The sequence below is a fragment of the Grammomys surdaster genome, unplaced genomic scaffold (assembly GCF_004785775.1).
Source record: "Grammomys surdaster isolate TR1022 unplaced genomic scaffold, NIH_TR_1.0 139, whole genome shotgun sequence".
NCBI lineage: Eukaryota > Metazoa > Chordata > Mammalia > Rodentia > Muridae > Grammomys > Grammomys surdaster.
In genome coordinates, this window is record NW_021604597.1 from 247,997 (window position 1) to 262,793 (window position 14,797).

Sequence of the window (14,797 nt, forward strand, 5' to 3'; positions counted from 1 at the left end):
GTATAATTTTCCTCCTTGTATTGGAGCTTTCCACATATTATCCTTTGTAGTGCTGGGTTTGTGGAAAAAAATTGTGTAAATTTGGTTTTGTCATAGAATTTCTTGGTTTCTCCATCTATGGTAATTGAGAGTTTTGCTGGGTATAATAGCCTGGGCTGGCATTTGTGTTCTCTTGGGGTCTGTATGACATCTGTCCAGGATCTTCACGCTTTTATAGTATCTGGTGAGAAGTCTGGTGTTATTCTGGTAGGTCTGCCTTTATATGTTACTTGGCCTTTTTCCCTTACTGCATTTAATATTTTTTCTTTGTTTTGTGCATTTGGAGGATGGTGGGAGTATACTCTCACAGCAATAGGAGGAGGGGAATGGGATAAGGGGATTTAGGAATGGGAAAGGAGATAACATTGAAAGGTAATAAAATAAAATATCCCATAAGAAAAACAGATAATTGTAGTTGAGTAGTCAAGACTTTTTGTCAACAATCTATTATGGGGATTTTGTATAATCCTCAAGGACAAGGTATTGTGGAAGCGACCCATGGAAATTCAAAAAGATTGGTGAGACCTAACTGTTGCTGAGACAAAGAATGATGCCAACCTATGAGCTTACTGAGTTCCCTGACAAGAAATCAATCCAATATTGGAAATAACAGTCTACCTTTGGAAGACTGGGCGTGGACTTTGTCAGAGACATATCTGGAAGCTGGCTGTAGCTCGCTATGATGTTAGGATAGCAAAAGATAATGTTGGGACAGGATCTGGATTTCAAACAAGGGTTAGTGCATGTTTTAAGGCTGTTTTAATTGTCAAGCTAAAATTTATTTTGTCTCTCCTGCAGCATTTATTTTAAGTTGCATTGACTGTATAATTTCAAATTATGTTAGTGTGTTTAAACCTGGCATGTCTGTTACAGGGGTCTATCAACCAGCTTTTGTCTCACTGCCCTAAGTATTAGGAAACCTTGATTCTCTGAAAAAAGCTTGAAAGTACTGGAAGAAGTGAGTTAGGGTTTAAGCAGAAGCAAGAGGATAGCAGGTTTGATTATTGCTGGTATAACAGCTTTAATTTCATTTATTGCTAGCACCAACTGCTTATGCAATAGCATTGACACAAGGAGTTAAGACAACTATTTTTGTTAACCATCTAGCAAAAAAATGTTACTAATGTATTGAGTATACAAAAGGATTTATATAGGTATCAACAACGAATGATGCTCTATAACCCATTCAAATTATATGAAGAAGGTTCAGGGTTCAAGAGTTAGGAGCCATCCCAAATGTCATGACAAATATCATTCGAGTAGTGTTATTTTTGAAATTCAATGACAATTCACTAATGACAATGATTGTCATTATAATTAGAAAAAAGTTTAAAGACACCTGTAGGATATTTGGCATAATCCTAACAACTCTCAGGGTGTATTAACTTTGCATAGTGAGATTATGAACTTAAAGAATGCTGCTCTGTTGACCTTGGATGTTGCAGATAATGCCAATAAAATTATCCATGGCCCAAGCTAAATATTTCCACTTTGGTCAAACCTCAGGAATGGCTTGATCAGACTAGCCCTTCTTGTCCTGGGAATACTTTTATTCCTGCTCATCGTGTTAAAGCTTATCTTTAACAACATCAACATGTTGGCAGCCAAAGTACATGGCTTAAACCTGAAAATGGACTCCCAGACAGAGTTATTAAATGAACAGGCTGGCAAGCCAAGGACAGGTAAGATTCTGCACAGAGCCTTACCAACCTAAGACAGAAGTGCATTGCCTTTGATAATGCATATCCCATGATGGGTAAGGAAGACATTCTTATCAGAACTACCAGAAAAATCCAGATTGGTTCATTGTTATCACCCTGTACAAAGCTCAACTCCATTGGATGGAAGACTTCAATATAACACCAGACTCACTGAATCTGAGAGAAGAGAAAGTAGGGAGTATCCTTGAATGCATTGGCACAGGAGACAGCTTTCCAAGCAGAACACAGTGCAGGCACTAAGATCAATTAATATATGGGATCTTATAAAACTGGCAAGTTTATGTAAGACAAAAGACACTGCCAATATGACAAAATGAAAGCCTATGGACTACAAAGATATTTCCACCAACTCTACATCCAATAGAGGGCTAATATCTAAAATGTATAAAGAACTCAAGACACTAGACATTAACAAACCAAACAATGCAATTAAAAAATGAGCTACAGATCTAAACACAGAATTCTCAATGGAGGGATCTCAAATGGCTATGAAACATTTAAAGAAATGTTTAATATCCTAAGCCGTCATGAAAATGCAAATAAATTCTACATTCAGATTCCATCTTACATTTGTCAGAATGTCTAAAATCAGTAACAGAAGTGACACTTCATGATGGTGACAATATGGAGCAATGGAAATACTCTTCCATTGCTAGATGGAATGCAAACCTTTACAGCCAGTAAAGAAATAAATATAGAAGTTCTTCAGAAAATTGGGAGCTAATCTACCTCAAGACACACCCAGCTATACCAACCCTGGGCATATATTCAAAAGATGTTTCATTCTACCACAAGGATATTTGTACTATTGTGTTCACAGCTGTTTTATTCATAATGGCCAGAGTCTAGTAACAATTTAGATGTTCCTCAACCAAATAATGAATAAAGAAAATGTAGTCTATTTATGTGATAGCAGTTGTTAAAAGAAAATGACACCATAAAATTTGCAGGCAAATGATTGGAACTTGAAAAAAATTATCTTGAGTGAGGCAACCCAGACTTAGAGAAACAAAAATGGTATGTATTCAATTATAAGTGGGTATTAGCTGTTGAGTAAATGAAAATCAAACTACAATCTTTAGAGCCATAAAGGTTCTATAAAGAAGGCTCTGGATGGGGGGATAATGCACTGATCTTCCTAAGAAGAGAAGTTATGTGGATGTACTGGTGACATGTGGGGTGTTGGGGGGGTTCACATAAAGAAAAAAAAACGTTATATAGGAAGTTAACACAAGTTTTCTGATGGCTGCCATTTACATCATTAAAAGCAGGTGCTAAAAATGTTGACCAATTTCATCAAGACTGTATTTAGAAGTATTCCTATTAATATGCTGCAGAGTTCATGTTGTTTCAAGGATTACGAGGCATAATACATCCAGGTGATAGGGATATTTCTTATCTCTTTCTTCTTCTTCCTGCTCATTTTCATAGCCATACCTGCCATTCATTCAGTGCTTGGCAATTCTGCTGTTGCTTCTACATAGTGTTTGTTTATGAATGACATTGTGTTAGATCTGCAAAGCCAACCTCTACTGCAACAGTTATTACTTCTATTTATGAGCAAGAACATTCGAGCCAGTTTAGAGAGCAGACAAACAGTGGTACTGTTTTCTTCCTCCTATGTGTTGTGTCACAATAGTTTGCAGCTGGAATAAACAGCAGCAAAGAAAGTGGAACAGGCACAGAACAGCCCACTGGCACAGGGTCAGTGCATGGTATCTTGAACAACCTGGAGGTGAAGATGCTCAGTAACTTCTTTGAACCAAAGAAACGGGGTGCTGTCAGGAGCAGATACGTCTCAGCACCAAATGATCGAATAACATTAACTGTAACATTCTGGGGATCTCTGACATTTCTGAAAACTATCTATGTGAAGTACATCTGAACTGTTAAGCCTTAACTGCTCTCAGACCTTTCTAATTGAAATAACTTGAAAACACCCTTTTAGTTAACTCAGATCCATGAGTTTGCCATCTGGCCCTTAACTCATATTGCTTAAATATTAAAAAAACAATTTTTAATAGTAGCTATAGAAGGACTGGGTCTAAGCTTTGTATTCTTAAATCTTTGTATCAATAGAAGAAATTTATACCAATGAAAATCTTAAATCTGTATCACAATAAATCAAAAATGAATTCTGTACCAATATCAGAAATTATAACTTTAACTTTGTAACAATTATAAAGATTTCTCACAGTGTAAGATATAGCTATGCAATGTTTTATTCAAGAGTAAATTTGATAACCTATCCCTATTTTTCTATTTCACTAAATTTTATGATATTACTATATCCCCATTCTCTCCCTCTACCCCCCTTACCTAAAAAGTAAGGATAGAGAAGAGGAAAGGAAAGGTAGAAGTCCCCGAGTTTTGGCTCTCTAGTTCCCTCCCTGTTCAAAGCTACATTTGTAAAGCATCCCTTAAAATGAGAACATATCTATAATTCGTAATATAACCAGAACCATCCCAACATAAGGGACTGGGACTAGAATCTCCTTTTGTCTGCTTCCAGCTGTTCCTTGAGTTCCTGTATTCTCTGTTCAAGGTATTGCCTCCACATTTTAATTTTTTCTTTATATTGCGACTCTTATATTCTGCTACTTTATTATTCTCCAAGTCTTGCTTCCAGTCCTCAGTATTTTGTCTCTGCTACTCTGTCTGATCTCTGAATTGCTGCATCCTTTGTTCTAGCATCTTCCCCAACCCTGTCTCCCAACTTCATTTTCATCTTTCTGCCTCTTATTCTGATCTATAATTTCCTGTGTCTTCAATTCTAGTCTTTCCTCTAAGCCAGGTTGCCAAATCTTAATTTTTTCTTTTTGTTGTTCATGTTGCTCTAGAATTTCCTGTATCTTCTGTTCTAGGCCTGCCTTCCATAATCTTAACTTCTCTTTATGTTGTAATTCTGGTATTGCAGCATCTGCCTTATTTTGATTTGCTAGCTTTAGTAAATTATCCTCTAGACTTTGCTTCCAAATTTTATCTCTATCTCCTTGCTGTTCAGTCTGATCCATGAATCGCTGAATCTTTTTTTCTAGTGTCTCTTCTAGTTCCTGTCTCCAACCTTTATTTTCCTCTGTCTATTGCTTATCTTGACCTATATAATCCCGAACCTCCAATTCTCGCATTACCTGTAATCTCTTTTCTAAGGCAAGGTATTTTTTTTTTTTATCTAGGGCCTCGTCTTTTGAGAAGACATAGTAGATCAAGAGAATAAATATTGCAATACCAGTAAATGACAAGATGTCTATTTCCTTTAAATCCATCCCTGTCAAACCATTCAGAACATCATCCCTTAAAGCTCAAAAGGTTTTTATTGTGTTTCTCATCTTTAAGTATCAGTGTATGATGCTTATTACCTGATCCGGAGCCCTTTGTGCCTTCGTCTCCCTCTGCTGTTCGATTCAGTCTAGCTGTCCATGTCCTGTATAGATACAGGGGAGATGGAGAAGCGAACTCAGATAGGCTCACTTGTGCCTAGAGTCCCCAACAGTTCACTTGTCTGTCCAAGTCCAGCTTCGGCTGTGGTGCTGCCCCTGGCCAAATTTGTCTGCCTGGGGCTTGGGGAGGGAGCTTCTCTGCAGTTCTCTGTAGGCCCCTCAGACCCAGTCAGCTTTTAATTCACACACTGCCAGCAGCCGGGAGGGGGGGGGAAGGGGGGCGGGGGATGGGGGGCGGTGATCTTTTATCTCAGGTTAGTTGAGTTCTAATAGATACGTTGGGACTCCATTTTGTTGTGGTAAATCTCCAACCCCAACAAGTCCATTCAAGGAAAACGCGACTTTGTTGTGGTGACTCCCCAACCCCAATAAGCCCATTCAAGGAAAATGCAACTTTGTTGTGGTGACTTTCCAACCCCAATAAGGCCAAGCAAGGAAAACGGCAAATCAGTTGTATATTTATAAACTGCACGGCCTATATTGAGCAGATATGCCCCTACATCATTTTCTTCCCCAGCTATAAAATCCCTACTACTTACCGTTTCTCCAGGCCATGAGCTTCTGCTCCATCTTTCTTCCAACAGCTCTCCCTCCGTCCCCCTAAGAGTCTCTTCCAACTGCTCCTCCTCCCCTCGTCTTCCTGTCTTGCGCGGAAACCCCGCCTCCACATTTTAGCCCAGCGATTGGCTATTTGTCACCTTTCTTAGCCAATCAGATAATTAAGGGTAATTCCTTTACAACCCAATCAATATTCGCGGTGCTTCAGAAGTCAGAAAGCCAGACCAGTGACTTGTGGCAATGAGTATTTACATTAATAGCCATCTAAGCAAAAAATATACTGAGAGACTATGCCACAGTTTCCAGTGCCTCTGTGATGAATGAATTTGTGATGGAGGGATGGGAAGGATGGCAGAATGAAGTGGTGCATACACAATGGAGAGAGACTAAACCTTATTTATATGTGAGGCCTGAACTACTATCAGAGGCTGTGTTAATATACATGGAATGTACCTCAGGCGATGTTTGCGTCCATGGTCTGTGCTGCCGCTAGGAGCCATGTCTGGGGCCCTGATCCTGCCCCAACCTTCAGCAAGAGGCTGGCAGAGTTTAAGCTCATGGAGGCCTAAGTTATTACCAGTGCCCTTGCAGATGCCTGTGGTCTGTGTTGCTGGCAGAAGTCACGCTGATGTCTATGGTTCATGCTGCCACCAAGGGCCATGTTCAAATCCTGTTGAAGCTAGGGACCAGGTTGATGTTCTTGGCCTGTTTTACCATTGAAAGTTATATGGATGTTTGTGGCATGTGCTGTTCCCAGATACTATGTGGAAGTTCATGATCTCTGCTCCTGCTGACTATAAAGGACAAAGAAGCTTCTTTTGAAGTGGTACTAATAGACTGATAGCTGAGAAAGAGAGATATAGAAGGCTTTGGGTAACAACCCTAACCCAAAGTAACAACGTGTTTAAGTTAAGAGCCTATTGAAAAGAACTTTTAAAATTCTGATGAAGGATGACACTAAGTTTTCTGTACATAAATATAACTATAAAATTTTTTAAAAAGGATGATGACATAGCTAGATCTCAACAATAAATAACTACTAGAGAAGAGGTTGTGGAAAAGATTAACTTTTCTTTCTTTTTCTTCTTTTCATTAATTTGTTTTTATTCACTTTTCATCCCAGTTACAGCTCCCTCTGTCCTGTATCCTAGTCCCACCCTCACTAATATTTTCCCCTGGTATCCCCTCCCCTTCTCCTCAGAGAAGAGGAAGCTCCCTTTGGATATCACCCTGCCTTAGGACATCAAGTTGCATCAGGATTAAATGCATCCTTTCCCACTGAGGTCTAACCTTGCAGTTCAGCTCAGGAAAGTCCAATGTCAGGCAACAGAGTCAGAGACATCCTCTCCTCCAATTGTTAGGAGACCCACAAGAAGATAGAGCTGCACATTTGCTACAGATGTGTAGTGGACCTAGGTCCAGGGCTTTCATGGTCTCTGGTTGAAAGATTGTGGTTAGTTGATCCTTTTCTGGATCAACCTCTGTGATCCCTTATGAGCCGAGGTTAATTGACTCTGTAGGTTTTCTTGTAGGGCTCTTGACCCCTCCATCTCACTCAATCATATCTGCTACTCTTCCACATGGCTTGCTGAGATCCACCTGATGTTGGGAATGGGCAGGAATATTCAGTTTAGACCACCCCACACCCCACCCCCGCCCAGCAATTTCCTACCAGTTGGGTCCACCTGGGGCACACCCAGAAGAGGTGAGCAGCATCCTGTTCCCTGAGATGCATTGTCAGGCTCTGTTATCCTCTCTGAGGAGTCCTGCTATCATCAGGAACATTCAAGGAACACCAGTACAACTGGATGGCTAAACGACAGCATAAGAACAAAATCAACAAGAGCCAATGTAATATGGCACCAACAGAGCCCAGCGATCCTCCAACTGCAAACCCTGGATATCCTAATACAGCCAAAGCACAAAAGATGACCTTAAATAAAATTTTATAAAGATGGTAGAGGCCTTTAAAAAAGGAAATAAACAAGTCCCTTAAAGAAATACAGGAAAATATAATCAAACAGGTGAAGGAAGTAAAGAAAATGGGCCAAGAACTGAAAATGGAAATTAAAGCAATAAAAAAGCACAAACTGAGGCAATCCTCGAGAAGGAACACCTGGGAAGGACAACAGGAATTACAGATGCAAGCATTGCCAACAGAATACAAGAGATGTAAGAGACCATCTCAGATATAGAAGATGTGACTGAAGAGATAGATATACTCATCAAAAAAAAATGCTAAATCTAAAAATTTCATGACACAAAATATCCAAGAAATATGAGATATTATTAAAAGTCCAAACTTAAGAATAATGGGAATAGATGACAATTCTCAATTACAAGGCCCAGAATATATTTTAAACAAAACTATAGAAGAAAATTTCCTCAACATATAGAAAGATATACCTAACTACATATAAGAAGCTTACAGAACATGAACTAGATTGGACAAAAAAAAGAAAATCCTTCTACTACATAATAATCAAAACACTAAATGTACAGAACAAAAAGAATATTGAAACTGGCAATGGAAAAAAAGCCAAGTAACATATCAAGCCCTATTAGAATTACACCAGAATTCCTAACAGAAGCTCTGAAAGTCAGAAGGGCCTGGGCAGGTGTCTGGCAGACTCTAAGAGACTGTAGATCCAGCCCAGACTATGGAACCCACTAAAACTTTCATCTACCATGGATGGAAAAAAAGCAAAGCTATTCCATGACAAAAGAAATTTAAACAATTTCTATCCACAAATCATGCCTAGAGAAGATACTAGAAGGAAAACTCCAATCCAAGGAGGCTAATTATACACAAGAAAAGCAAGACAATAAATAACTCCATATTAGCAAGCCAAGGGAAGGGAAGCATACACACACACACACACACACACACATGCACACACACATGCACACACACATGCACACGCGCAAACATACTACCATCACCAATGTCAAAATAACAGAAATTAACAATTCCTGGGCATTAATATCTCTTAACATCAATGAATTCAATTCCCTAATTTAAACTCACACACACACACACACACACACACACACACACACACACATACACATACACACATTAACAGAATAGATGCAAAACAGGATCCTTCATTCTTCTGCATACAAGAAACATTTCTAGGTAAAAAAGATAGACATTACCTCAGGGTAAACACTCTTCTTAAAGGGGCTGGCCATTGGGAGTTTGACCTTGCTCTAGTGACTGTATGTTCAAAAGAAATTGGGCTTGTTTTTGTTGTTGTTGTAGTCGTTGTTTTTCTTGTTGTTTTACCTTTGTGTTGTGGTGACAAGGGTAAAATGGCAAACCTGGGAGGACTTGGAAGTAAAGGATGCATTATATGAAATCTCAAATAACCTATAAAATATTATGTTGAAATATTATATTAAAAAATAATATTGTCATGGCAGAGTAAATTACTTTGCTTGAGGTTAAAAATATGGCACTGGATTTTATCAGTAAGGATTTTATTATACAGAAGCAGGAAGTAAACTGGATTTCTGAGGAAAAAATAGTGCTTACTTGTTAAGATTAAAGAAGGACTCTGAACTCAAAAATAAGAAAGAAAAGAAACAAAGAAATAAAGGAGAAAGATAGAAAGAAAGAAAGAAAGAAAGAAAGAAAGAAAGAAAGAAAGAAAGAAAGAAAGAAAGAGGAACATATACCATAGCAAATACTTTTTTCTCTAGAAGTTAGCAATTATTTTAGTTTACATGGATTGAGCTTTACAATATAAAGTGCGAAAATATGTTGATATTATGAGTTTTTTAAATAGTCTAGAATTCTGGAAAGCAGAGACATAAGATACTGTTATGAACTTCACAGACTTCTTCAAAATTGGTTTTCTGTGTCACTGATGGTGTTTTACAGAATGAATGAGAATCACAGTTCTGAGAAAGACTAATCAATTGTCAGTAGTTTTAAACATGGTATTAAAATAAAAATTAAGAATCCAGGAATATTTAGAAAATCAAACTCAATAATTCTTCCATTCAAATTAGAAGTTACAATATATATGTTAGATCACTAAACATTTGCAAACTTGTCAGAAACAAAATATATTTAAATTCTCTGCAATGTACAAGAGGTCCCTGAATAAACACATACAACACATGCATAGAGAGAGGGAGAGAGAGAGAGGGAGAGAGAGAGAGAGAGAGAGAGAGAGAGAGAGAGAGAGAGAGAATAAACAAAATACACCACAAACGACATATCACTAGATAACAGGGTCAACTGGGAGATTCAAATATTCTAACTTACATAAATTTAAAGAAACAATATTTTAGAGAATACATAAAGAACGGAAAAACAAGTCCAAAAAGTTGAGCAGCCAAGTCCATTATTCTATGCTTACAGATAATATTCTTTCCATAATCATAGTGGCAAAAAAGCTGACCAGCTTTGAACCAGAATTGTAGCAGTAAAGTGTGTTTTGTTGATGATGGGAATGATCAAGTCAAGAGTTCATAGAGCTTGGTCCATATGACACAGCAGACTGGGTGTATATGGGATTGGAGGTAAGAAAATGTGTAAATGCATCTTAGGGCAGACCTCAGTGAAAGAAGAAGGATGCAGGAATCTGAGTTTAGAGTTGGGTTCATCCATTCAAAGAAGTAGTAGTCTATTATCAAGTATCTTCTATCCTCTGGCTGAGGACCACTGTGTTGTGTGCCTTGGTGCAGATATGACCTAGAAGAGAGGGTGCAGTTTACTCTCATGAACAGAAAACCAAGACTGAAAGCGGAGAAAAATAAAAATTGCCATAAATATTCTCTTATGTATCACATTTGTGACAAAACTAATCAACAGGGATCTCACATAATACATTTAATGTAAAAATCAAATTCCAGTGTTTTATTTGCTGATAAACTGGTTCATATGAAGACTGCGAGCTGAGAGTAGATATGATTCATTTCAGGCTCATTTATGAATTCAAAGAAGTGTAAGAAATATTTTTAATACACAAGCCTGTGATTGGTATACCTAATGTTCATTTAATGTAAACTAAGTTTACATTTTGATATGAGATTACATGTCAACCATAAACTCTCAGTTCCTTGTCAAAAGCCTAGGAGGATGAAAACAACAGAGAGGATCCAGTCTGAGATTAAATGATGTGGTACCTGTGTGAGGTGTGCTTAAAATGTGAGTCTACTACCATCACATAAGAGTGTTAAGCAGAACAAATGGACAATTCAACAGTCATTAAAATCCAAACGGACAAATGGCAAGGCCAGTGAACATCAGACACCTTACAACGTTGGCCAATCCAGAGCTAGAGTGATGGAGTAACCATAGAGAATGGAGTGACTTCAAAACTGGAGAAACATATCTCACAAGTATAGAGCTATACAAAGTCCTATTTTCCAATCTTAGTGGACTGTTGCCTTTGTAAGTTCAACATGTTGTCAAAGGAGGACTCTGGGTCTGTAATTCACTCTAACCTCCACAGAACAGAAAGGTAACTGCTTAAGCCATGTCCACCATGGTAGGATTTGATTCCACCTACTCTGGGCATCATTTTTATTTTTTTCACTAAAACTAAGAAATTCTGCAATGTTTAAGATACTAAACAGAAAGCCTGGAACCCAATAAGAAGCCTATTTTTGTAGTTCCAATGTATGGGAACAATCCTAAAACACAAATCCCTCCTTACATCCAATAAATACTTTGTAACCAGAGGAAGCTGGCCTGAAAGAATCTTTCTGTGTGTATTGCTAACACAGCAATTCAACCATAACACTTTGGAAGTATGTACTTTATCCATTAGGAATTACCAGATGCATCAATTCAGACACCTTGAGGTGACATTAAATCTCTCAGGGGAAGAATACATGCACGTAGAAGCTAAGTTGAAACTGGAGTCACATGGTGACTAATTGTGTCACAAGTTTTGGTTACTATAATCATGTATTCATTAGACATTATCTAAGTTGGTTTTTTACAAAATTGTTTCTTTACATGACACAAGCAGACACATCAATAGGCTTTGAGTAAAGCAGATTTTTCAATATTATATTTTCTTCATCTAGCCAACTGAGGATTTCACAGAGATATTCATTGAGTCAGCCTAAGGCTCATAATTTTTTAATAGTTTTATAAATTGTGATAGTCCATTCACATGAAAACTTAATAAATCCTTTATTATTATTGGACTGTTGAGGCTTTATAATCTTTCCATTTTTCTATGATTATAAAAACACTGTGTGGAGATCCTACACAGGCTATCTTCTTGTCTGTCAACTGTTTTGTGAAGTGTAAAAAAAAGTGTATCCTCAAACTGAGCTCTAAAGTTAACAGTGTTTCTGTAGAATGCCTTATTTTGCCAGGACAACAGCTTAGTGGCTTTTTTGAGCTTCTGCTCCAGAAGGCTGTATCTAGTAATACATGATATGCTTTGCTGCTACACAAGTCTGACAATATTTAAGTGTTTTTTTCTCTTTCCCAAAGCATACTAGACACCAAAGCATGGAAAATATGGTATTTCATACCTATGTTTCACTATAGAGTTCATATCAAGAAATATCAATTTTAATCAATTACTCAACTCATTTTCCTACAATTTCTGGACTCATTTTTCTACTTCAGCATTTATATCAAAATTATGACTTGTATTATTAAAACTGTATTGCCTATGATAGGCTGTCTTGATATATCTGTTCCATTGTGGAATTGTTTAAAAGTTAAAGCAGGATGTTTATGAGTCCTATAATAACCTGGGCTACATAGAGAGGACTTATCAGATAGATAGATTGATAGATAGATAGATAGATAGATAGATAGATAGATAGATGATAGATACCTTTCATCAATTAACATGTAAGCAACAATTGACATTATCAATTATCTCTGAGTGAAAGTTTTCACTTTGGTCAACACTTACTCAATTGTCCATCTCTTAGCAAATCTCTTCTCAGTACTTGGCATATTTTACTTAACAGTGTCTTCTGAGATCATCTATAATGACAAAATGTAAGAATATCATTATTTTAAAAAAACTGAATAATTCGTTTGCATGTGTGTGACTTTTAGTTCACTGATCCATTAACAAGCAAATATTTCTCCTGTACTATGAATAGTGCTGTCATGCAGGGGTCTATTCCACATACTGGTTTAGGTTTCTCCCTGAAACTGAGGTTAGACAAGATTTGACCACAATTAGTTCTGGGTACTGAACCAGAGTTCTTTGCAAGAATAACAAGTACTCTTAACCACTTAGTGATCTCTCTGAACACCTGAATTTATCTTTTTAATAATCTCTAAGTTTAAAATGTTTCCCACTTCCTGAACTGAGTTAATTTAACTTGGGATATAATATTTCAACTTATTCTGTAGCTCACTGAGTTCATAAACAACAGTTATGTAATAAACCACAGATTCAAAAATTTTTTTAAATTTTTTGTCTTGTATATTTTATTATATATGCAGATCTGCTAAATACTCAGCAGTAGATCCTGTCAGATAGCCAGAACAAGGAAGGCTCTCTGCTGGCAATCTACCTCAGGTCAGGTACCCTGTCGTTCTCCAGAGCTTAAGACTTCAGTGCTGATTTAAGTCCCAGTCCACAACTAAATCAACACATTAACTGCACTAAGGATATGTGTGAGCTGAAAGAAACACAGGATTAGGCATAGTGAACTGCACATTTTGCTTGCATCAGAGCCACAGTGCAAATAGTGAATAGTGTGCGTGAGTTTCACGTAGCTTCTTTGATGGGTGGCAGGAAGCAGTGCTGTAACCCGCTGGAGTGTCTCCAGGACGCACTGCTTCTCTGGTTCTTCCTTCTTGGACTCATTTCAGTTTGTAATCAGCCAGGGAGGCCTTGATGGCATCTTCCGCCAGCATGGGGCAGTGCAGTTTCACAGGCAGCAGGCAAAGCTCCTTGGGGATGTCTGTGTTTTTGATGGTCAGGGCTTCCTCTTCCATTTTTGCCTTTACCCACTCGATGGCTAAAGGAGCTGGAATCAATGGCGGAGCCCCAGCCAAAGGTTTTAAATCTGTCATCCACAATCTTCCCCCTTTTCATCCACCTGGATGTGCAATTTCATGATGTCACCACATGCCAGGGCCCCCACCAATCCGGTTCCATCATTTTTAGATGTCTTGTCAAGGGACTTCACGTTCCTTGGGTTTTCATAATGATCCACAACCTTCTTGTGGTAGAGCCTGGCTGGAGCTGACAGTTCACGAGTGGGCATGAGCAAGCTCTGGCCGACACCGCCCGCCTCAGACTGCCCACTCTAACCACTGCCATCTTGCTGGCTTGCACCTGCCTCGACCTCTCAAAAATATTTTATTAAGAATAAACACTTGCTTTTTTAAGGGGACATGAAAAAATTTTTTCTATTTAAATTCAGATTAGCTAATTCACGAACTTTTTCTCATTCTGGCTTTCTTACTACAAGAGAAAATATGGTGAATTGTGATTAAGACAATTATGATTCAAAACTCTGAAATAATCACTTCCCAGTCTTTTTTTAAAAAAACAAAAAACAAAAAAACAGAGCTTGTAATAATGAAAAAGGCCAGAGTTTTGTAACCAATCACTTATTTTCTTTTAAAAACACATAGGCACATTAACTTTTTGCTTTTTACACCATCTAGAATCTATAGAACAGTACCACATTGTGGAGAGTAGGAAAGAAAGTAAGGCTGCAAACGGGGCAAGAGTCACCCACAGAGGACTAATCACGATAATAGTTATTCTTGACAACTATAGGTCAGGGAGTCACTGGACGGCATCATTTGACCAACACGGCATGGAGAGGGTGTGTGTGTGTGTGTGTGTGTGTGTGTGTGTGTGTGTGTGTGTGTACAGCACAGGGAAAGGGTTTGAAAAGAAAAGTAACAAGTTTCACCCTATTTCCCTCCTAAATACTCTTCATTGATACAAGCTTCTGTGTGAATCCAGAAATCCCACATAATGAATCTTCACAACGTAAGAAAGCTTCAAGGGTTTTGGTTTTTTGCAACTGAAATAGGAGTGGTTTACAATTTTATCTTAATAGTTCAAAACAATAATA

The 14,797-nt window shown here is 37.9% G+C and overlaps 1 pseudogene; it reads right to left on the reverse strand.

The window, feature by feature from the left end:
- Nucleotides 1-13,342: 13,342 nt before the first annotated feature.
- On the reverse strand, nucleotides 13,343-13,972 carry LOC114617988 (annotated as a pseudogene).
- Between the last annotated feature and the right edge of the window lie 825 nt (nucleotides 13,973-14,797).